A 22,798-nucleotide genomic window follows, 5' to 3' on the forward strand; every position below is an offset into this window, starting at 1 on the left:
AGATGTCATTCAAGATGGTAATATCCCAAGTACTAAAACGCATTTTAAAAACGTCGATAGAAATAGTTACCTTCCCATGACAAGTTGCCACCACTTCAATTGGCTTTGGAACATACCAAAAGGGCAATTGCTCAGACTTAGAAGAAATTGCAGCAAAAAAGAGACGTTCCTGGATCAAGCCAAGATGATAGGAAATAGATTCATAGAAAAAGGCTATAAAAAGGACCACATTGAAGACAGAATCCGTGAAGTGGGCGAAAGTGATAGAAAAGAGTTGATTAAAGATAAAAATAAAATAGACAATAAATACAATAACGTAGCCATTATATTGGACTACAATGTACAATATAAAAAAGTGGAAAATATTGTTAAAAAACATTGGCATATTCTACTCAACGACATACACCTTAAGCCCATGCTTCCAACTGTACCAAAATTTGTTTATAGACGTGCTCCGACTTTAAGAGACAGATTAGTTAAAAACGTACCCGATCCCCCTATAAACAACTTCACCTTTTTCACAGGAAAATGTTTTTACCCGTGCAAACGGTGTTTTGCGTGTGCCAAAACAAAAAAGGCAGTACATAAAATTTTCAAGTTCACATCCACCAGCACTGGAAACACATATGAGATTAACGATTTTGTCAGCTGCAATTCTGAAGGCGCAGTATATGCGCTAGAATGAAGCTGTGGTTTACAATACGTTGGCCGTACGAAAAGAACCCTCAGAACTAGAATTAAAGAACATATACAGAACATCTTGAAAGGGTTTGATAAGCACAGTGTTTCCAAACACTTTCTGACGCATCATAACAAAGATCCTACACATTTAAAATTCTGGGGTATCGAGCCGTATAAAAAACACTGGCGAGGTGGACACAAGGTCAGGACCCTCAGCCAGATGGAATCAAAATGGATTTTTACCCTCGATACATTCACCCCTCGGGGGTTAAATATAGAATTTGATCTTAATTGTTTTATTAATGATTTTTAATGTGTAATGTAAAATTCTCCTTAACCCCCTCCGTCTGAGCGTTTCTTCCGGAATCTACGCTTTGAACAAACACATTTTTTTAATTTTAATCAATAATACATTTTTAACAATAATAATTTTTTATATACATTTTTTATATATTTTATTTATTAAAATTTATAATTTTATATAAACAATATATTTTTTTATATTAAAAAAAAATTTTTTTTTAATGGCTCTCTAAATTATTAATATCAATATCCCTTCTCCATCTTTCCTCTATGCGTAGATTTTAGACCACTTAATTCTACTATATTTATTATACTTGGATAATGGATTAATATATTAAAATACTCTTCCTTAAAAAAATCGTCAATTTTATATTAAATTTTTTTTTGGAATTTCTTTTTTTGGAATTTTTATATATTTTCAGTATTGGTTTTATATTATAATCTTTTACTTCCTTCTATTTAATATATATATACACCTTTATATATATATATATATATATATATATATATATATATATATATATATAAATATTATTGTAATTATTGGTCCCCTAATACAATATAAATATTTCCCTTTTTGTCCCCTTTTTGATTTCTGAGACCTAATATAAAGATTTATTTTTTCGGCTATAAAACACTGCGGCTATATATGTCCTATATTGGTCTCCCTATCAGCAATGTGGTTACTTTGCTGTTATTAGGGACACGCTGGGACATGTAGTGCTTCATGCTGTTTATTTATTTATTTTTTTATTATTTGCAGTATATCGAAGCCTTTTTGTGAGCAATAAACCCCACTGCGGGATAGAATTATTCTCGATGTGGCTACTCTCTATGTCTGCGTATCATGTATAACAGAGAGAGCATCGGGACCGTAAATGCTGATGAATTATTAAAGACCATCACAACTACAGCATACTTGGTCCACAAAAACATGGCCGCCCCATTCATACATATAGGATCCACAACAAAATGGCCGCCGGCAATGAAATGAATACAATTAACTGAGCATGTATAAATAGACTACAATTCCCATAATGCCTCATCCCAGTTGAAGTCACGTGTGACGTAACGCGTAGGATCCGAGGCTATTCAGAGAACAGAACGGAACAAACGCTCAGGCAGTGACACGAGCTCGGCGCTCGTTTTTTAATAGTACTGCAACCCCCTGAAAAAATGTGAGTGCTTTTCCTTATGTTAAATTAAAGTATTGATCTTGAGTTTAAAATACTACACTATGGTGGACCTCCTTTATATCTTTTTAATGCACACTGAGAACTACACCATTTGAAGCACCCAGTGGAAAGAGAGGAAAACAAGGATTACCCTTACCCCCTTCCCCTACCTCCCCTGTCTGCACTTAAGAGTGAGAACGGACATCCAGGAAAGGACCAAGTTGAAGGGAACCTTACCCCCCTCCTTTATCTGCTATATGCTGTCTGCCTTACAGCAGTAAGGTAACCATTAAATTTTACCACGGGTGTCAGTGACGCTGAAGATTTTCTTGTGTATTTGCACTTAAAGGCACAGTGTCACCTATAAGTTAAAGACAGCGATACACAGCGTTTCAGCGCAACACTTTGCACGTCTGCACCTATATTGCACATTGGACTATTTTTTAAAAAAATAATAAAAAAAGTCCATACCGCACTGGCTATTTGTTTAGCTAGAAGATCTGAAACCACTATTTTTTGTTAGTTTAAATTTATTGTCAATTTTATTTCATATATTTTTCTATACCAGTCACTATATGAATCATTCACGTATATATTTTGCACAGTGATATAATCACCTACAGTTGCACCTTTTAATGTGGATTTATTTATATTTTTTTATATCACCCAATAATTGTTTTATTTATTTTCGCACAAGTGGCATAATTAATTTAGGTTTTTATATATATTTATTTATGAATGAAATTTGTCTTGCACTTTATTTATCATTGCGATATGTAGCCAATTGCACTATTTTGTTATAATTGTATCCAACATACCAAATAGGAGCGCAACACCACCCCCTCTCCCTTTTATAGTGTACACAATTTGGACGTGAGTTTGGTCCATACGGTGTATGCAGCACCTGTTTCTTTGTTACTCACAAATCCACTTTAGCGCAGGAGTACTCACTTTTACAGTGCCCTCATCATCCCCTCCCTCTTCATCGCTGTAGCAAACCTGGCAGTATTCTGCAGCTTGTGGAACATGACTGCCAGATTGCTGTCCTTCTTGAGCATCCCCTCTTTCTGCGCTCACGCTACTGCCTTCCTCTAGCTGAGTGTCATCATCAGAGCCCACAAAACACTGGGCATCCTCCTGGAGCATGTACCCAACACTGTGCTCAAAAAGTTCAGGAGACTCCTCAGGAGGACGTGGTGGGTCTAGGGAAGGAGTCACTGATGATGACATTGAGAGGAGGGAAGACGATGCGTTGGCAGCTGCTTTGCTAGTACCCTGAGCCTGGGTGAGAGAGGATGAGGAGGATGAAGAGGGCTTGGTCATCCACTCTACCAAGTCGTTGGCATGTTGCGGCTCAACATGTCCAGCTGCCAAAAAGAAGGACAAGCGTGTCCCATGGCCACGTGCTGATGACAATGCACCGCGTCCACGACCAGCACTGTTGTCTCTAGACACAGAGCCTGCTTGACCTCTTTTATTGGCTCGCGCCTGTCTGCCTCTCCTTGCTGGCCTTCCAGACATGGTAATGGCCTGAAGGGAGTTGGGTAAAAAAGCAGTTGGGTAGTGTATATTGTGCTAGAGGCACACAACACCCACTAACTCCTGCAGATGCCTTTATTATAGAACACCAGAGATAAAGGGGTATATACAGATGTATACTGTGCTGTGCTGGAGGCACACACAACTTCCAATAACTCCTGCAGATGGCAAGTGGTCTCAATTCATCCATAAACATGACCACAAAAGAGGTAGTTACAGTGTGCATGGATTTGGCAAAGTCAGCAGATAGAGGATTGGTATCGGTTGACTTAGCAGTTGGGGGGGAGGAAGGGTTCCAAATGAGTTTGGGCCCCAAAAAAAAGCCTCTTGTACTCTGCCTGAATTTAAGGACACAAATAACATTGGTAAACATTTTAGGGGGTGTTTAGGGTATAACACTACTATGGAGCTGACAAAATACATTGTTAAGTGACTAGGCTAGGTGTGTATGGGCCCAGGATAGCATGCTGGGGAGGTTAGTGAAGGCAAATATGCATGAAGGACAAAAAAGGAAGTTTAAAAACTTCCAGCATGCATGAGGACAAAGAGGACAATCACAGCATATTAAAATCATGGTAATTAGGGAATGATGAAGTAAATCCAATACATTAGCAAACATTAAATACATAGAATGTGATGTTAAAGGAGAAAACTTACCTTAATATAGTCCTTCAGCAGGACCTGAATGTAGGCAGACCAGGTTTCTGGAATAATGATCCCCAGAGCCTGAGGGGAGATGCCTGTTGAGAACTTGATGTCCTGCAGATTTCTCCCTGTTGCCAAGTACTGCAAGGTGGCGGCGAGCCTTTGTTCCGGAGTGATGGCTTGCTGCATGCAGGTGTCCTGCTTGGTAATATAAGGGGACAGCAAAGCCAACAGATGACAGGTGAAATCCATAGATAATTTCTGAAATCATCAGGATTCTTCTCCTGGATTTCCTGCAACAAAGGCATATGGGAGAATTGGTCACGCTGGAGCAACCAATTCTTCGTCCATGAACTTTTCCTCTCCCTGTTCATGGACTGGACTTGGGTCAAAGTAAGAACCCCAACACCAAGCCCCTGCATAGCACAAACTCTATGACAAGTACATAACAGCAACATGGCTTCAAAATGGTTGGTTGCTCAGAATGCACTGAAAATCAGAAAGGCCTGATAAGAGCAAGCTGAAAATCAGAAATGAGTGGACAAGAGCGCACTGAAAAACACATACAAACTGACTACATGCTCTGAAAAACAGATATGAACCCACAAGCACAAACTGAAGAGCAGTAACAAACTGAAAAGCACAAGGCTGAGAAGCGCGAATCGTCTCTCACCAAACATCTACTAATACGAGATTAGCAGGAGCCCAAAGGGTGGCGCACTTGGTATTGAACTTCCCCTTTATAGTGCTATTGTACATGTTGTAAGTCAGTACGTTCTTGGTGATCGGAATTTCTGACAACATTTGTGCGACCATGTGTATGCAAGACAAGCGAGTCAACATCCGTCAGAAATAAATCCACAGCTTGGTTGTATTTCCGATCATCTGTACGTGGCATAAGAGTAAAAAATTCTAAAGCCTCATACACATAATCAGTTTTTCTGCTGAGTTTTCCCTTCAGGTTACCAAACCATGTAGTGCAAGGGCCTGCCTGATTGCATACAAATTTAAATGACAGTAATACTTGTAAGGTTTGACCTCGTATTATATGGTTTTGGTAAATCTGAAGGAAAAAACTCAGCATAAAAATTGATAGTGTATATGGGGCTTAAGAGTAATCAAATATTTGATTACAAAGATATAAGCAATACTCTTTTTTTTTTTTTGTTGCTCCAAGAAACACATTTACATGGATTTAAAGTAATTTCCTTAAAATGTGAATTTATTGCTCAGACTTTTCAAGCCACCAACTCTAGTTTTGCTAGAGGAATCATTATTTTGATAGCAGAATCCATTAACTCCTCAATGCTGCAATCGAGTCCAATGGCAAGTATGTTAATCTATCTACAACTAACTCCTCCTATATCTTTGTGGCAGTATATGCCCCTCCACTGTACTTCTAAAATCCTCTTTGAAACCATATGACCCATACATTTGTCTAGCGATCCCAATACAGTTTTCTAATTCGGAATGGGAAATAGTTTACATTCTGCTTCTCTATTATTTACCTGGTTGCCTAAAAACAACCTTGTTTAAATCTGGCAAAGGAAATTTCCTGAAATGTGTACATACTCTTATTACTCTACAATGTATCATGCATTCTCCAATTTGGACATTTTTATCCCATCTCCAGAGTTACTTCTTGTGCATTGATATTTAATATCTACTCAAATAAATCTTCAGTCATTTCCCTCTGATGTTGACCATGTCTCTTCCTAAACACACAGGTTACTGTATGTGGAGATTGAGTCCATTGTGAATGAGAGATGGACATTTTGTTTTACACATTGCACTAGGTATTGGTCTGGAAATTACACAGAAATCTCAGAGTATTACTGTAATTTGGAAACCTTCAAGGCTACTCTTTTTCAAAACAATTATGGGTGTAGTTAAAGGGTTAGATTCACCACCAAATCAAAAATGGTGGACCTGGAAAAAAGTAGTTTCAGAAATACAATATATTAGGAATCCCTCACCGCACAATATTCAACTCTGGAGAGAATAATGTTGTTCATATGATCTCATGGTAGTAAAATAAAAAAATATGTTATTATACCAGTCACGTTGACTGTTTGAGTTTGGCAATAAAAATGGCAAAATTCTGGCATACAGTACTGTATATCTCAAAACCTGACTCTAGTGCCAATTTTTATGAACATTTTTTTTTTTTGTGTCAATCTCGCCGCTTCTATCGGCGAGATTGACACCCTACGAGCCCCGTTGCGGGAGCCAGCGCTGAGCTGGCTCGCATCGGGAAAGGAAAAATGTTTATTTTCCTTTCCCGATAAGCGACAAGCATCAATGGCCGGGTTCACACTGGTGTGGGGATCCAAATTGGATTCCCGTCAATACCAGGCACTGTATTTGCTATGAATCCTAAGGGAGAACTCCACGCCAAATAAAAAAACCGGCATGGGTTCCCCCTTCGGAGGCATACCAGGCCCTTAGGTCCGGTAGGGATTTTAAGGGGAATCCCCTACGCGGAAAAAAACAACGTGGGGTCCCCCCAAATCCATACCAGACCCCTATCCGAGCACGCAGCCCGGCCGGTCAGGAAAGGGGGTGGGGACGAGCGAGCACCCCCCATCCTGAGCCGTACCAGGCCGCGTGCCCTCAACATGGGGGGTGCCTTGGGGAAGAGGGGGCCGCGCGGCCCCCCCCGCAACCCCAAAGCACCTTGTCCCCATGCTGATGAGGACAAGGGCCTCTTCCCGACAACCCTGGCCGTTGGTTGTCGGGGTCTGCGGGCGGGGGGCTTATCAGAATCCGGCGGCCCCCCACCCTATGTGAATGAGTATGGGGTACAATGTACCCCTACCCATTCACCTGTGAAAAAAATGTAAAAAAAAAACACAAAACACACAAGGGTTAAAATAGTTTATTGCACAGCTCCGGGGGGTCTTCTCGCTGGACTCCTCCGCTATCTTACATACATACATAGTTACATAGTTAGTCAGGTTGAAAAAAGACACAAGCCCATCCAGTTCAACCCCCAAAAAAAATATATATATATATATAATAAATATCATACCAGCCCATATACCCACAGTTGATCCAGAGGAAGGCAAAAAAAAAACAGCAGAGCATGATCCAATTTGCTAAAGCAGGGGAAAAAATTCCTTCCTGATCCCCCGAGAGGGAATCGGATTTTCCCCGGATCAACTTTACCTATAAATGTTAGTACCCAGTTATATTATGTACACTAAGGAAATAATCCAGGCCTTTCTTAAAGCAATCCACTGAGCTAGCCAGAACCACCTCTGCAGGGAATCTATTCCACATTTTCATAGCTCTTACTGTGAAGAAACCTTTCAGTATTTGGAGATGAAATCTCTTTTCCTCTAGACGTAAAGAGTGCCCCCTTGTCCTCTTTGTTGACTGTAAAGTGAATAACTCGACACCGAGTTCCCTATATGGACCCCTTATATATTTGTACATGTTGATCATATCCCCCCTTAATCTCCTCTTATCAAGAGTGAATAAATTAAATTCCTCTAATCTTTCCTCATAGCTGAATTCCTCCATGCCTCTTATCAGTTTGGTTGCCCTTCTCTGCACTTTCTCCAGTTCACCGATATCCTTTTTGAGAACTGGTGCCCAAAACTGAACTGCATATTCCAGATGAGGTCTTACTAATGATTTGAACAGGGGCAAAATGATATCTCTCTCTCTGGAGTCCATACCTTTCTTAATACAGGAAAGGACTTTGCTCGCTTTGGAAACTGCAGCTTGGCATTGCATGCTATTATTGAGCTTATGATCTACCAAAACCCCCAGATCCTTCTCCACTATGGATTCCCCCAGTTGTACTCCCCCTAGCATGTATGATGCATGCATATTCTTAGCCCCCAAGTGCATAACTTTACATTTCTCAACATTAAACCTCATCTGCCACATAGTCGCCCAAGTAGACAGAGCATTGAGGTCGGCTTGTAAATTGGAGACATCGTGTAAGGACGTTATTCCACTGCATAGCTTGGTGTCATCTGCAAACACGGAAATGTTACTTTTGATCCCAGACCCAATATCATTTATAAAGATATTAAAAAGTAAGGGTCCCAACACTGAACCTTGGGGTACACCACTGATAACCTTAGACCATTCAGAGTAAGAATCATTAACCACGACTCTCTGAATTCTGTCTTTTAGCCAGTTTTCTATCCATTTACAAACTGATATTTCCAAACCTGTAGACTTTACATTACACATGAACCCTGTGTGCGGAACTGTATCGAACGCTTTTGCAAAATCCAAATATATCACGTCCACCGGCACCCCTCTGTCCAAGGTTTTACTTACCACCTCATAAAAAAAAATCAGGTTTGTCTGACAACTTCTGTCTTTCATGAAACCATGTTGTCTGTTGCTCAAAATATTTTTGAAAGAACTCGTCTATGTGGTCCTCCAGTATCTTCCCAACGATAGAAATTAAACTAACGGGTCTAGAATTATTTGGTAAAGACTGTGTTACCTTTTTAAATATAGGCACCACATTGGCCCTGCGCCAATCCAGCGGTACTATTCCTGTCATTAATGAGTCCCTAAAAATGAGATACAATGGCTTTGAAATTACAGAGCTCAATTCTTTTAGGATCCGTGGGTGGATGCCATCAGGTCCAGGTGCTTTATCCACCTTTATTCTGTCCAAAAATTTCTGGACCATATCAATTTTGAGCCATTGTGGATTTGGGGCTGTGTCAGTACCACCCCCATTATGGATATGAGCTCCTCCATGCTCTTTTGTATACACAGAGCTGAAGAAAGTATTTAATAAGTTAGCCTTCTCTTTGTCCCCAGTCACCCACTCCAGATTATATTGCAAAGGGCCTACATGCTCAGACTTAACCTTTTTACTATTAATATATTTGAAGAATTTCTTGGGGGTTGTCCTACTATCTTTTGCAATCCGTCTTTTTGAATTTTTGCATCCTTGATTTCCTTTTTACATATTCTGTTATATTCCTTGTAACATTTAAATGACACTAGCGTTCCTTCATTTTTATATTTTTTAAAAGCTCTTTTTTATAGTTTATAGCTTTTTTAACTTTGGCCGTGAGCCACATCGGTTTTATTTTCAACCTTTTAAACGTATTGCCCATGGGAATATACTTTGCCGTGAGATCACAAACAGTCTTTTTGAAGAATTCCCATTTCTGTTCTGTGCCCATTGGTGCCAATATTCTCTCCCAGTCTAAGTCCTGGAGAGCAGCCCTCATCCTTGGAAAATTTGCTCTCTTGAAATTAAGTGTTTTTATCTTTCCCATATGTGATTTTTGCTTACAGCTAACATCAAATGAAATCATGTTATGGTCACTGCTACCCAGATGTTCCTTTATCTGAATATTAGTAATACGTTCTGCATGGTTTGAGATTACCAGGTCCAACAGAGCATCATTCCTAGTTGGGGCCTCAATAAACTGGACCATAAAATTGTCCTGTAATAGGTTTACACATTTTTGCCCTTTAACTGTCCCAGCAGTACCATTACCCCAGTCAATTTCTGGGTAGTTAAAATCCCCCATTGTTATCACTGTCCCAGCCCTTGCAGCCCTTTCTATCTGTGCAAGGAGCTGAGTCTCCACTTCTTCATTAACATTGGGTGGTCTATAACAAACTCCAATGATTAACTTTGAACTACGCACATCTGTATGCAGTTCCACCCATAATGCCTCAGACTCATCACACTCTCCGTCCACCAGGTCCTCTTTCTCACTCGCTTTGAGATCACTTCTCACATACAGACAGACCCCTCCACCTTTCCTTTTTAATCTGTCTTTCCGAAAGAGTGCATAGCCAGGAATATTAATAGCCCAGTCATGTGAGGAATGAAGCCAAGTTTCAGCAATACCGATTACATCATAGCTCTCCTGATGCACCAGAGCTTCCAACTCGCCGATTTTGCTTGGCAGACTTCTGGCATTGGTGAACAAACATTTTAATGTATTAATATATTTTGACCAGTCACATACTATCCTCTTGGGTGTTCCAAGATTACAACTAGGACTTGCTACTATATTTACCTTGGGTTTATGTGCTTTGGTTACCCTACCACTAATGCCCCTAATATTACCCTCTGGAATATGCTCCACGCTGACTATCTCTATCTGAGCCCTCCCCCCCCATCGCCTAGTTTAAAAACCCCTCTAACTTTTTGGCCATCCTTAATCCCAGCTGATCTGCACCCTCCTCATTTAGGTGCAGTCCGTCCCTTCTATAGTACCGGTTATCGACTGAGAAGTCGTCCCAGTCCTCCAGGAACCCAAACCCTTCCTTACTACACCAGCTTTTGAGCCATTTGTTTACTTCCCTAACTCTTCCTTTCTGGTGTGGCTCGATTTACTGGTAGTATTCCTGAGAATACTACCTTGGAGGTCCATTTCCTCAATTTAGCTCCCAAGTCCCTAAAATCATTCTTTAGGACACTCCATCTGCCTCTGACTTTGTCATTGGTGCCAACGTGCACCATGACAGCTGGGTCTTCCCCAGCCCCTCCCAGTAATCTGTCCACCAGATCCGTGATGTGCCGAACCCGAGCACCCGGCAGACAACATACAGTTCGGCACTTCAGGTTGTTGTTACAGATTGGCCTCTTCTACTATCTTCTACTATCTCTTTTACTAGCGGAGGAGCCTGGCTTTCTTCTTCGTTGCCGCCCTCTTCTTCCGACTTCGGGGGGTCTTGTCCCCCTCTTCAGTTCTTCTTGCCGGGCTACCGCTTCTTCTTCCAGCTCTTTTACTAGCGGTGGCCCGGTCTTCTGTCGCCGTCACCGCTGCCGCCGCCACCACCACCTTCCGTTGTTCTTCTTCTGGAGATGTTGACTCAATGCTCTCTCCGGCTGCCATGCCAGGGACGCGGTGTGCGGCGACTTATTTAGGGACAAGGGGTGGGGTCACCGGTTGATGTCATATGGTGACCTCGCCCCCTTATGATGTCACAGTCCCAGCATCCTCTGGGACTGTGACTTCGTAAGGGGGCGGGGTCACCAGAAGATAGCGGAGGAGTCCGGTGACAAGACCCCCGGAGCTGTGCAATAAACTATTTTAACCCTTGTGTGTGTTGTGGGTTTTTTTTACATTTTTTTCACAGGTGAATGGGTAGGGGTATATTAGGTACAATACATAGGGTGGGGGGCCGCTATCCGGGGGCCCCCTTATTAAAGGGGGCTCTCGCATTCCAATAAGCCCCCCGCCCGCAGACCCCGACAACCAAGCCAGGGTTGTCGGGAAGAGGCCCTTGTCCTCATCAACATGGGGACAAGGTGCTTTGGGGTGGGGGGCCGCACGGCCCCCTTCCCCAAGGCACCCCCCCATGTTGAGGGCACATGGCCTGGTATGGCTCAGAAGGGGGGGCCGCTCGCTTGTCCCCACCCCCTTTCCTGACCGGCTGGGCTGCGTGCTCGGATAGGGGTCTGTTATGGATTTTGGGGGGGACCCCACGCCGTTTTTTTCGGCGTACGGGATTCCCCTTAAAATACCTACCGGACCTAAGGGCCTGGTATGCCCCCGATAAGGCATGCAGGCTTCATGAGTGAGGCGACATTATCGTCACTCTCTCGCTCCCGCTACTATAGGAAAATTACATGTTCCTATTGCAGCCAACGCGAGAACCAGCGCAATGGGATTGCGCTGGTTAGAGAAGCCTGTCGCTGGGAACCAACGCGACAGTATCGCGCTGGAAACACAATATTGGCGGCACCTACTGTACCCTACAAGAGCACATTAGTCAAACTTTTCTTAGGTTTTACACTATTAGACATCAACCTCAGGTGTCCTACGCTACTTTGGAATAAGTGCAATTCTTATGCCGCGTACACACGATCGGACTATCTGGCAGACTTGGTTCAGCAGACGAGAGTCCGCTGGACAATCCGCCCATGTGTGGGCTCCGGCGGACTTTTTCTTTCCAAAAGGCCGGGCGGACTTAGAAAGAAGTTCTGACTCAAAATTGTCCGGCGGACAATCCACCCGTCTGTGTGCTAGTCCACGGGACTTTTGAAATGAACAGGCTTGCCCACACATGGAGAAAAGTCCATTAATTTTTAACGTGGCTCCAGGTAGGACTAGCAAAGGAAGTCAATGTCGCCATCGGCAAGATTGACACCTCGCTGGCCCCAGCACCTGGTATGGATTTAAAGGGGAAGCCCTACGCCGGAAAAAACGGTGTGGGGTCCCTCTAAAGTCCATAGCAGACCCTTATCCAAGCACACAGCCCGGCTGGTCAGGAAAGGTGGTGGGGACGAGCGAGCCCCCCCCCCCCCTGAGCCGTAGCAGGCCGCGTGCCTGTAAACAAAAGGAAGTTGTATATTCCAGGTGCTACGCCAGAGAAATTGTGATTAGTAAGGGAGAAAAGAGAAGTAACTGTGTTGTGTAATTCCAGACACTAGGGAGACAAATATTAAGGTTTGAAGGTGTTATGGACAAATGAAGGATGAATGGAATGGCCAAATAAATGTGGAATGAGAGAGTGGTTGTATTGTGTTTAACAAACACGCAGGGTATCATTTCGATTAGTAAAGTATTTTAAGTGTGTGTCTGGAATGTGCACAACAGGTTGTCTCATATTGTGTTTATGTCCATGTTATATTTTCCCTAAAAGTTTGGGGTTAAATTAAATTAAAAGAATTGATAAAGGGATTTTGGTAACGGAAGGGTGAAATTTGAACACAAATGTTTGAAGAAGTTACTGAAATTAAATGACTGGGATCAAGATACATTCCTGCATATATTGAGTCCATGGGGTACTAAAATGTGATGGGAAGGATTTATTTGAAATAAGCAATCAGAACTACTATTCTGGATATTTACCTTCTGAATTCCCAGGGTGTCAGTCATGAAGTGTTGATGATGAAATGTTGCTTATCCATAAATGTTTTGTTTGTTGCTAATGATCAGACATATTTGCAAAGTCAGGAGACTTCTGAGTCAGAATATGTGTTTGGGTAAAATGTTCTGTCCTAAGTCCCTCGGGTCCACTTGGGTCCCGGGAATAGAAGAAACTAAAGAGGTTTAAGTTTTCTTGAAGTTCTGCTATAATACTGGATTTGGAAAAACTTTTAGTTAAATATATTGAATCTACATAATGAAAACCCTTGCTGAGAAACATTTTCATTCCTGTATGTTTTACTTATGTTTGAGTCAATTAAGACTATTATTTTTAATATCTCCAATGGTTAAGGCCTGAATTGATCAGGTAGATTCTGTGATTACTCATGTCAGATGAGGAGTATCTGCCCCAGCCAGCCTGCATTCCCCCACAGCCCTATGCACATGAAGAAATGCCCACCGCAGTCATACCCTACACCACATTCATACTCTGCTCTATACCCTATCCGGATGAAGTGATGACTACAGCTTTAAAATGGAAATCTTTGTTGTTCATCTTTGTTGTTCAAATACCATAGGAGGTGCTCAGATGACTAAAGGCGGACTCCTGCTGGAAAATGTTCCTGGGAATGATACCTCAAGGGGGTTTCAGATGATGTAAACCTGGGGTACAACATTCCCGTGAGCACCACATGAGAGAGATCCAGATGTGCCAGCCCAAAGTCCCCGGTCTTGCCCAATGCATCAGTTCCAGTCTGTCTGTGTGTATCAAGTTCTGTCCTTACAAAGAGGCAGTGTTTTGGAGTAGTGAATTCATGTCTGTACATATAGTGATCACAGAATTGAACCAAAAGGTTTTGGGAAAAGTTGAGCAGAATGAGAGTTATAATGTGGACATTTCTTTTTCCTTCATCTTTTTGCGAATTTAGTGGAGATTCAGAAGCCATCCAAGAGACTTTTCTTTTTGAGTTTTTCTTTGGGACTATTTTTATTTGGCCTAAAGGCTGTCATGCCCCTCCCACTTGTTTCTATGGACTGCCACGCCCCTTCCTCCCTTTTGCATTCCATGCTATGCAGCTGAGATTACATGTTTGTTGTTTTCTATTTTTGCATGTTTAGAAGGTGGTCTGGATGAGGTTCAGGGGTCATATTGGGATTGTTGTTGTAGTGTGCCGAGGACATGCTCAACCATTTCTGTGTACATACTGTTTGAAGGGATGCTGGCATAGGCACTGTATTATATATGTATTGGTTCACATGTCATCTACCAGCCTCTGTGTTCTAGGGGGAGCCTTAAGGTTATATGTGGCCCACCCGATAACATCACTAATTGGACATAGAGGGGATGTATATTCAGAGTCTACAGGAACTCTACAGTCTTTGACACCTTAGATCGTGCCCTACATCACACTTCATGCATACCTCTGACCCCCATACTGAGATGGCCAAGCTACTTTCACAGCTTGCCCTTGAAGGATTTTCTGAGGGTGCCCAACAGGTCCTTAAGCGGACAGTCACTGGCCTTGGGCAATAGCACGTATATTTGTTGTGGAAGAACATGCCATCCATGGATTCTGAATGATTCTAAGGGATGGTGTTGCTTGGCCTCATTGGTTCCAATATTGGTGATTCTCAGGGACAGTGAGGAACGTCACTTGCTCAAGGCTAGTGTACATCCTGGATGCTCCCTCAAACACCGTTATGCTGGGTCATTGTTTCTGGAAAAGAACATGACCTGGGCATGGTTCCCCTCAGGAGCCTAAGGGGGTATTGACATGATGAAAAGGCAAAATAATTACTTGGGAGCCCTCTGGATAACATGGGGGGTTTGGTATTAATGATGGATCCTGGATTGGTCCTGGATTAGGGATATTGCTATGTTTGTTGTACTGATTTTTCTTATGATATTACTTTTAAAGGCCTGTTTCAAGTTTATTATGTGCATGATTTCCCAAGGTACTTGACCTTCCAACCCAGCTGCAGCTAATAGAATATATATTGACTTTTACTATGGTCCCCAGGCTGAGTATGTCACAATGAGAAGAAGTAAGTCATGTTCATGATTTGATTTCATGACTTAAAGAGGGGATTGTTGTGATATGGCTGAACCGGAATGACTCAATCTTTGTAAGTTCATATAAGATTAACTTGCGTCAACCTGTTAGTTAGTTTAAACTCTGTATTTACAGATTGTAGCGGTTTTCCTATAAAGCATACATATAAGAAAATATAGCTTGCATAAGCAGTTTTATTCGGTATTGTCTAAATAAAGTAATTGTGTCTCAATATGTCTGGGCCACAGACTCATGAATGTGACTCATGAAAGCAGATGACATAATTAATAATATGTAATGTCCACCTCTGTATTAACCACACCCATGTTCTATGCAATGATTGGCTAATAATAGCGCATATAAGTTGTAGACCCACCCAGAATTAAACCAGATAAGCTCTGAAAACCAACCTTGACTCATCTTTTCTTGTGTTCAGTAATAAGCTGTCTCATCAGTGCTGCAGTGCTGAGCGGGTTTCGTAAGTGTGGTAATTGCCGTAATTATACCTAGCTGGTCTTTGTCAGGTATATAGAAATACCATTTTAATCACAACAAACATGGGGGGTGCTTTGGGGGGGCCCTGTGGCCCCCCCACCCCAAAGCACCTTGTCCCCATGTTGATGAGGACAAGGGCCTCTTCCCGACAACCCTGGCCATTGGTTGTCAGGGTCTGTGGGCGAGGGGGCTTATTGGAATCTGGGAGCCCCCTTTAATAATGGGCCCTCAGATACCAGCTCCTCACCCTTTGTGAATGAGTATGGGGTACGATGTACCCCTACCCATTCACCTGGTGAAAAAAGTGTAAATAAAAAACACAACACAAGTTTTTAAAATAATTTATTAGACAGCTCCGGTGGTCTTCTCTTCTTCTGTCTTGGGGGGACTTCTCGATGGACTCCTCCACTATCTTCTGCTCTTTTGCTCACTCTTTTATTAGTGGAGGAGCCCGGTCTTCTGTTGCCGCTGCCTTTTTCTCTTCTTCTTCGTCCTTGCGATGTTGACACGACGCTCTTCCTGGCCGCAATGGCAGGGATGCATTGTGCGGCGACTTATATAGGGACATGATGACCCCACCACTTATGATGTCACAGTCCCAGCATCCTCCATGACTGTGACATCATAAGGGGTGGGGACGTCACCCGGTGACCCCGCCCCTTGTCCCCATATAAGTTGCCGCACAACGCGTCCCTGCCATTGCAGCCAGAGAGAGCATTGTGTCAACATCGCAAGGAAGAAGAGAAGAAGGTGGCGGGGACAGAATATCGGGCCAACACTTGTAAAAGAGCTATAAGAAGATAGTGGAGGCCCGGCAAGAAGAACGGAAGAGCAGGACAAGACCCTGAAGAGCAGGACAAGACCCCAAAGTCGGAAGAAGACCCTTGAATGGCAGCGACGAAAAAGAAGAAAGCGGGGCTCCTCCGCTAGTAAAAGAGATAGCAAAAAAGTGGAAGATAGGGGATGAGTCCGGCGAGAAGACCCCCAAGACGGAAGAAGAGAAGACCACCGGAGCTTTCTAATAAATTATTTTAAAAACTTGTGTTGTGTTTTTTATTTACACTTTTTTCACAGGTGAATGGGTAGGGGTACATCATACCCCATACTCATTCACATAGGGTGGGGGGGCCAGTATCTGGGGGCCCCCCAGATATTAATGAGGGCTCCCAGATTCCGATAAGCCCCCTTCCCACAGACCCCGACAACCAACGGCCAGGGTTTTCGGGAAGAGGCCCTTGTCCTCATCAACATGGGGACAAAGTGCTTTGGGGTGGGGGCCGCAGGGCCCCCCTTTTCCCCAAAGCACCTCACCATGTTGAGGGCATGCGGCCTGGTATGTCTCAGGGGGCGCTCGCTCATCCCCACCCTCTTTCCTGATCGTCCGGGCTGCGTGCTAGGATAAGGGTCTGCTATGGACTTTGGGGGAACCTCCACGCCATTTTTTCAGTGTAGGGCTTCCCCTTTAAATCCATACCAGGTGACGGGGCTAGCGAGGTGTCAATCTCGCCGATGGAGGCGGCGACATTGACTTCCTTTGCTAGTTCCAGCTACCTGGAGCCACGTTCGAAATTAACGGACTTTACTCCGTGTGTGGGCAAGTCCGTTCATTTCAAAAGTCCGCTGGAAAAGTCCAGTCGTGTGTGGGAAGGTCCGCTCATTCGGAAAGTCTGGTGAACCTCTGCTGCAAAGTCCGGTGGGTTGTTCGCTGGACTAAGTCCGCCGGATAGTCCGATCATGTGTACGTGGAATTAGAGTGCTTTTAACTTCCTACACCATCTTTGCAGCAAGTCCTTCCATTGACCTTCTCCGTAATGGGGAAGATATGGACATGACCCTTCACATGTTTCCTACAAGACTTGGATGGGTATATGGCTAGATGGTACATATTACTTTTAAAGATAAACTAATAGCCAAACTTCTTCCGATGACTGGAACTCTACAAAATGCTAGGAAAAATATTAGCTCTCCACTTAAACAAGGTTATTACCAATGTAATCAACTCAGACAAAACTGGATGGCTACTGGGACAAACTACATCCTTTATTATTCATCATCTATTCACTAATAAAACCAGTGCAGACACCAGAGGCCTTGGATAAGCACAAGGAATTTGATTCTATAGAATAGCCCTAGTTGTTCAAAATTCTTATGAAATGTGTCTTTGGTACCAACTGCTTTACCATAAAATGATTACCGGGCTTAGGATTAAACATCAAATCATTGAACCCTTTCATTTACAAAGAGGTACAAGACAGAGGTGTCCATTATCAACCATGTTATTTCTTATTGTTATAGAACCTCTTGTGGAACTGCTTGGTAGGAGCCCAAATTTTCAAGTGTTTCCAGATACATAACTTGTAAGGCTCCTTTCACATGGATGTCATCTGTTCAGTCACATTCTTTTCTTTTATTTCAATACATTTTTATTGAGGTTATAAAAGTAACAAAATTAACAAAATACAGACAGTGCACCGACTGGTGCATGAACATTACAAGGCTATGCACTGGTGTCATGGGGAGAGACTTGCATATATGTGGCATAGCGTTGTTGAATAAAACATTGAATAGGGGCGTGGCCTGGCGCGTGAGAGCGATGGAAGCCTGAGACGGAGCTCCGGCATAGAGCAGCGGCCCTCACAGCCTTTCCGGGACGAACCGAAGCACCATGGGCAGGCTATCCAAAGGGGGAACCCAACACAATCACACCCGGACCCCGGGAACGGCCAAAACAAAGGCGATTCCAGATATTTTCTTATCCCAGGAGCAAGGAAGGAGAGGCCCAGCAGAAGCCAATATGGCGCAGGCAAACACGAGGGAGGAGGAGGAGGAGGACTTTGACACGGAGTCGCTTGCAAACTCTGAGGAGCTGGTAAGACACCCTTCACCACCCGACCACCCCCTCACACATTCCGCAATGATGGAGATAGCTGCAGACATTAAATCATCAGTCTCCACAGCTATCACTGACCTCAAGGCCGATATCCTTATGCTGACTGAGCAAATGGCGGCGGGGGAGAGAGCAGGCAGACAGAGGGACAGAGCCCTTCAAAGACTAGATGATGTCTCACACCAACACTCCCTCCATCTAATAAATATAAACAGGCATTTAGAAGACTTGGACAACAGGGGACGGAGATCGAATATTAGAGTCAGAGGAATACCTGAGACGATCGCCCCTGATCAAATCAGACCAGTACTCTGTTCAGTATTCAATAAGCTTCTAGAAAGACCTCAAGAATCCCCCATCGAATTTGATAGAGCACACAGGGCACTCAGGCCTAGAGCCCCTGATCCTGCTCCACCTCGTGACATTGTTTGCTGCCTCACAAGTTTTACACTGAAAGAAGAAATTCTTCAAAAAGCAAGACAAAATGACCAGATATTTTTCAATGACACTTTAATCCAGCTCTTTCAAGACCTCTCTCCCATCACCCTCAGAAACAGAAAGGCCCTCAAACCACTCCTTGATGTACTCAGGGACAAAGGGATACAGTACAGATGGAAATTTCCCTTCGCCATACAGGTCACCTATAATGGGAAGATTCACATGCTCCGCACACCAGATGAACTACCTGCATTCTGTAACTTTCTGCAAATTGAACAGATTGAGCTACCAGAATGGTACCAAGAATTTAAACTCCCCCCTCCAGTTAATGCTATAGCTGCATCACTTCACGCCACGCCAAGTAAATCACCATTCGCCAAAAGTTTAGGTGGGAAGAAACAGAAGCTCTATGACAATTTCAACCTTTCCACTCCACCGCATAAATCCAGCAAACTTAGAGATAGCCGCTGAGATCATGCTAAAACCCACTGGTCCGTTGTCCTGAATTGATCACTCACCTAACAATAACCTGTTACTAAGCGTTTTTCAAAACCATAGGGTAACACTGACAACTCATTTTAAATTCCTTTCTACAACATGACTTTTTGAGCTTTGTCCACTAGATGGCAACATTCCACAACAGGATTCCATAACAGAAGAGCTTTTAAAATGACTCATTCCTTTTGCATTGTCTCTCATGAATAGATGTTCTAATTTTTTTTTTTTTTTTTTTCCTTTTTGTTTATGTCTATCTGTATAAGTTACATTTGAGTACTCCATGGGGGTTCCTATACAACTTGCCGAAGACTAACATCACTCAGCCAGAGCAATGCTACCCGAACAGCTGATTCTACAGTACCCACCGCTGAAGACATACCTGAATAGACGATGAATCACAGAGGTATACCACCAAACTGGTTCTATCCGATAACGAACTCAAAGGTAATTTCATTTATTTCTAATCTCCATGTACCCCCTGTACCTAGGTCGGGAAGCAACTAAACCCTCTAATAGGGACCACCTCTTCCACTATGACCAAACTACAGGATAAGTACACTTAGGTCAATCCTCTTCAGAACCTCATCACAGGCAACCTAAGGCTCACCAAACACATTTACTCTTCTTGTCAGAAAGGATAGAAGACTAAACATTCTTACCACTTAGTCTCGGATATACTTCCAGAGGCCAGCCGTTTAAGGTGTGATGCCACATGAGAGGCTAAACGAGTTGACAGCTTGAGATCAGTCACTCCTATCCCTATAAAAACATTGGAACCCTACAAACTCTTTTCCACACGCTATCAGTGAGGCTTTCTAAGACATTTACTGGAAAGAAAATTATTACAGCCCAAGGTGTTACTTTGGTCATATATATACGCTCCTGCTTAATTTACAGGTTAATACTGGGACATCGAGACCAACGGACGGGTCTAAAGTTCTGAACTCTTCGTCCCCACGGACATCATAATACACTATTTTTTATCTTCTCTAAGAGAGCCGTTGCTCTACCGGTTTTTCATGACGTTTATTTGTTCTTTTTTATATATTGTTGTTATTTACTTATCGATTTTCTATAAGTAATTGCTCTCAGTGTGACCACACCACGTTCCCCACAGAGAAACGTTCTTCTTTTCCTATATCAGTATACGGATTATATCCTTTCATATTTCTCGCTTTATAATTGTACCGACGTAAAGGCGATTAATACAGCGCTTACGTCACTTACGTTAACACTTTCCCTTCCCTGCCTAGATCTTCTTTCTTTACCTCCTTTCTGCCCTGATCCTCTTCTTTTTCCCTCCTCTAAACATTACTTTCATACCTCTCTATACCCTACCCTTTCTCTTTCTTCATTTACTTTCTTTTCTATCTGTCTCTAACTATGGCATACCTAGATCTAGGTAAACTGCCTACTATATTATCACATAATGTAAACGGTTTAAACATTCCTACTAAAAGACATAAACTTCTACACGAACTCAAAAAGAGTAACGCACAGATAGTATTCCTGCAAGAAACGCATTTTAAAAGTACACGAATTCCTAAATTAACAAATAACCTCTTTACACAAGCATATCATGCAACAAACCCACAAGCCAAAACGAAAGGAGTCTCCATTTTAATAAACAAAAATTCTAAATTGGACATCCAACACCAACTAATAGACCCAGAAGGCAGGTACTTATTCTTGAAGGGATCAATAGGTGGAAGGCCGGTTACTCTAGCAAACGTTTATTTTCCCAATACCTCGCATGTAAGATTCTGTAAACTAATAGTAGATGAACTCAAGGGGTTTGCGGAAGGTTGTATCCTCCTGGGAGGAGATTTCAACATTCCCCTAGAGCCGCACCTAGACACTTCCTCAGGCAAATCTAGTATAGCCTATTCTGTCTTAAAGAAAACCAAAAGCCTTCTGAAATCTCTTACCCTCATTGACACCTGGAGATCACTACATCCTTCAGATAAAGATTTTACTTTTTATTCCCCTGTTCACAACAGATACTCCAGAATAGACCATCTTTTCATCACACAAAGAGACATCCAAAACCTAATTAATGCCGCAATTGGCTCGATAGGCCTATCAGACCATGCCCCCGTAGCTATTAAACTTAACCTCTACAATAGTCGCCCCTCCTCCTTTAACTGGAGACTAAACCCTTCTCTTCTGGCGGACCCTACTGTTCAGGCTCAGACTCTCAAAACGTTAAAAGACTACTTCTCAGAGAACAACACCCATGATTCCTCCCCAATGTCGGTGTGGGAAGCACACAAGTGTGTCATAAGAGGAGAACTGATCAGATGGGGAGCCAGAAAGAAAAAGGAAAAAGAAAAACACATACAGGAACTAGTCCAAAAAATTAACAGACTTGAATTAACACATAAAAGATCCCTAGCTTTCAGGTCTAGCAGAACTCACTTCAGCCAGGAAAGATCTCCAAGACCTTCTAGATAACAAAACTAAACGAAACTTATTCTTCCAAAAATCTTTATACTACGAACATGGAGATAAGGGTGGGAGAATTCTAGCAAGAGCTCTTAAAGATACTTTGAACTCAAATAATATACACAGGATACGAACCAGAAATGGCTCTATCACTCACGACACACAAAAAATTGCAGAAGCATTCCACAATTACTACTCAGCTTTATACAACATCCCGACACAAACAAGAAGACAAACAGGCTATAATACCAGAGATCAAGCAATCTCTTCTTACTTAACTGACTGCTCAATGCTCACTCTACCTGTAACAGACGTTGACGCCCTAGAATCACCGATTACCACAGCGGAAGTTTCTAAAACTATACATGACCTGGCAAGCGGGAAAAGCCCTGGACCAGACGGTCTGACGGCCCAATATTATAAAACCTTTGACCACACTCTATCAGAGCACCTAGCTTCGGCTCTTAATTCCATTTTGTCTGGCAACAGACCTTCTGGTGAATTTCTGGCAGCCCACATAACTATCATACCCAAACCCAACAAGGACCCATCAGAATGCACAAACTATAGACCCATCTCCCTTCTGAATCTTGACCTTAAAATACTAACTAAAATCATTGCCAATAGACTAAGACCACTACTAGACACCTTGATAGGACCTGAACAGGTGGGTTTTATGCCTAACCGCGAGGCAAAGGATAACACTATGAAATCCATTAATCTGATTCACAGGATGAGACAGGGGGGAGTCGGGGGCCTTCTCCTGTCAACTGATGCGGAGAAGGCCTTCGACCGAGTCGCCTGGGACTTCATGTT

At 42.8% G+C, this 22,798-nt stretch overlaps 1 long non-coding RNA gene across 1 annotated transcript in view; it reads left to right on the forward strand.

Annotated features, from left to right (window-relative positions):
* Positions 1-2,042: 2,042 nt before the first annotated feature.
* LOC143998297 (uncharacterized) overlaps positions 2,043-22,798 on the forward strand; it is an 87,769-nt gene continuing 67,013 nt past the window's right edge. Inside the window, exon 1 of the long non-coding RNA XR_013277832.1 lies at positions 2,043-2,162. This is a non-coding gene — a long non-coding RNA (uncharacterized LOC143998297). The remainder of the gene's footprint in view (positions 2,163-22,798) is intronic.

Source organism: Lithobates pipiens, unplaced genomic scaffold (genome assembly GCF_037356315.1).
Source record: "Lithobates pipiens isolate NorthernLeopardFrog02 unplaced genomic scaffold, aLitPip1_a1.2 Scaffold_19, whole genome shotgun sequence".
In the NCBI taxonomy this organism is placed as follows: Eukaryota; Metazoa; Chordata; class Amphibia; order Anura; family Ranidae; genus Lithobates; species Lithobates pipiens.